Source organism: Phasianus colchicus, chromosome 1, assembly GCF_987193195.1.
Source record: "Phasianus colchicus chromosome 1, bPhaCol1.hap1.1, whole genome shotgun sequence".
NCBI classification, from domain to species: Eukaryota; Metazoa; Chordata; class Aves; order Galliformes; family Phasianidae; genus Phasianus; species Phasianus colchicus.
The window spans coordinates 52,756,013-52,758,393 of NC_143436.1; positions in this window are offsets into that span (position 1 = coordinate 52,756,013).

A 2,381-nucleotide genomic window follows, 5' to 3' on the forward strand; every position below is an offset into this window, starting at 1 on the left:
GAAAATCTTGTGGAGGTGTTTGGGTGGAGTCGAGCACCTTCTACTGTGTACTTTGTATATCAGTCCTCTGATGTTCACTCATCCTCCCCCAAAACCATACAGCTCAGGGGTCCTTGTGCTCCTTAGCACCCAGGTCCCATGCTCTCTTGAACCAAAATCCAGCCCGTCCACAAGCTCTTGTTCTTCCCATGCTGAGCTCAGCACCTTAGCATCAGACTAACCATTTATCTTTTGTGGCTGAGTTAATTTTCTGCCAACTTAGTGAGTCAAATCAGCAAACAAAGAAGTTCAATGCATGCTAGAACTGTGTGGGACAGTATGCAGAGGGTCACTGCCATCCCCCTCAGTGAAGGGGATTTCCTGGATCTACTACATCCCAGCACTGGATTTGTATGCCTGCAGCTACTGCCATGACAAAAATGCTTTCACGAATTTAAGTGAAGAGATTAGCCCAGGCAATCAGCTAGCTTGGCTTGCAGCACTGTTTTTTTAGAAATGAAACTTTTCTACCATTTCTACCAGATCTTTTCACTTTCTTTACAAACAAACACTCTGATGTTCCATTTCAACCTTGACATTTTCTACCAGTCTATTTCCCCCTCTCCCAGTCCCGGCATTCCCTGCTTGTAAATACAGAATGCAGCACAATTTTTTCCTTCAATTTTACATTTCCAGACAATTCTAGCTCAGGTTGGGGTTTCTATTGTCTCCATCTCCTGCTGAGACAATGACGTTTTATGATTACCCGAAGTCAAGCATCTCTCCTTTAAGAGGTGAGCCTTGTACACCATCACCCTCTGCACAACCCAGATCCTTCCTCCACCTGGTGCTGCTGATAGACTCCCCAAGGCACATTTCCATTATCTGTGCATGAAGCACTGTGCAGCCAGGGCAGAATTGCACTTATGACTTGTGGGATGAGGTGGTGACTGAGTGAGGGTGTTGAGGTTCTCCAGTACCACAGCACTGGGCTTTTTGCTTCCAGCTACTATTTTGACAGGAGGCTGTTTTCTTGGATTAAAAGCCAGGGGATTTGCCTGGGGTGCTTAGGGCAGGGACTTGAGCATGGTGAGGCTAAGCTGCAGCCCTCACCGTGAGGTTGTTCTTCCTTTCTAAATATGCATAGGATCTCTCTGTTTTCCTGTGTTGTTATTTTCACTGAAAAAGCTTTCATATAATGAAAAAGTGACATATAAGGATCGGGGAATTAAGGACAATGTACACAGGACATATGGATACCATATGATCCAAAGCCAGAGAGAGCTGCCAGAGCAATGGCACCATCAGGAATCAGAGATTTAATCTTATGTTGAAGTGAGAGGGGTGCTCTGGATTTACTGGCGGAGGAAGCACTGTGTGAAAACAGCTTGCCGTACATGGTGAGGGATGCTCATTTGGCTGTGTGGCAATGCTGATTCATTCCAGCTGAGTATCTAACCCACTACTCCTCTATACAGAGAGAAAACTATTGCTTGCAATAACTCCTTCTAATTAACCCTGAAGTTACAAATAGATTTTTCCCCCTCTTTTCAGTAAGAGGTTTATCTTCCTTGCCCAGATCTCCCAAGAGTTCTCCTGTGTGATGCTTGAGGGGTCATATTATATGATGGGACACAGCCAGCATGTCAGGGAGGGGCTGTGGGAATGGTGTGGCACTGCATGACCTCTCCCACCCCAGGCACTGTAGACCTGAAGCCACCTGGGATGTCCAGCTCTTTCTGGCACAAAGGAGGCTATGCCAAAGGAGAGAGCCAGAGTGCCTTGTCCTGTGCAAGGTACATGGGATATCCATCCTGCAGCAAAGGAAAGTGAAACGATTAAAAATTTCAAATGATGATTGCAGTGCTTATTGTCCTGTCTCACTCCAGCTCTACTCCACTCTACTTCTAAGTCTGAAACTGCCAGGCTTCCTTTATCCCTGGATATCTTCAGTATCATTGAGGGATACTTAAAATACGTAGGTTTCCCTCTGCTCTGTGGCCAAGTCCTCTTTCCCATGGATGAGTCTCTTCTGCTTAAATATCACAGACCAACACAGATGTGAAGAGAAACAGATTTGCAGTCATTTGCCATGGAAGCCAGCCCAAACTGTAAATAATAGGAGAGAGGCCAGGTCCCAATGGACCTGAAGGACTCGTATCTCTCTAGCTGCTGTGACATCCCAATGCAACTTCTCTTAAGAAACACAGCTAGTGCCTGAGTTTGGCCATCTACACACTGCATGCTCAAAAAAATATCCACTGCCTGAATGTAAGCACCCAAAGGAGGACAGTGGCCAGGGCCCTCAGGAGTCATATCATCATAGAATCATTAAGATTGGAAAAAAACACTGAGATCACCTAGTCCAACCATTGACCCATCCACACCATGTCCACTAACCA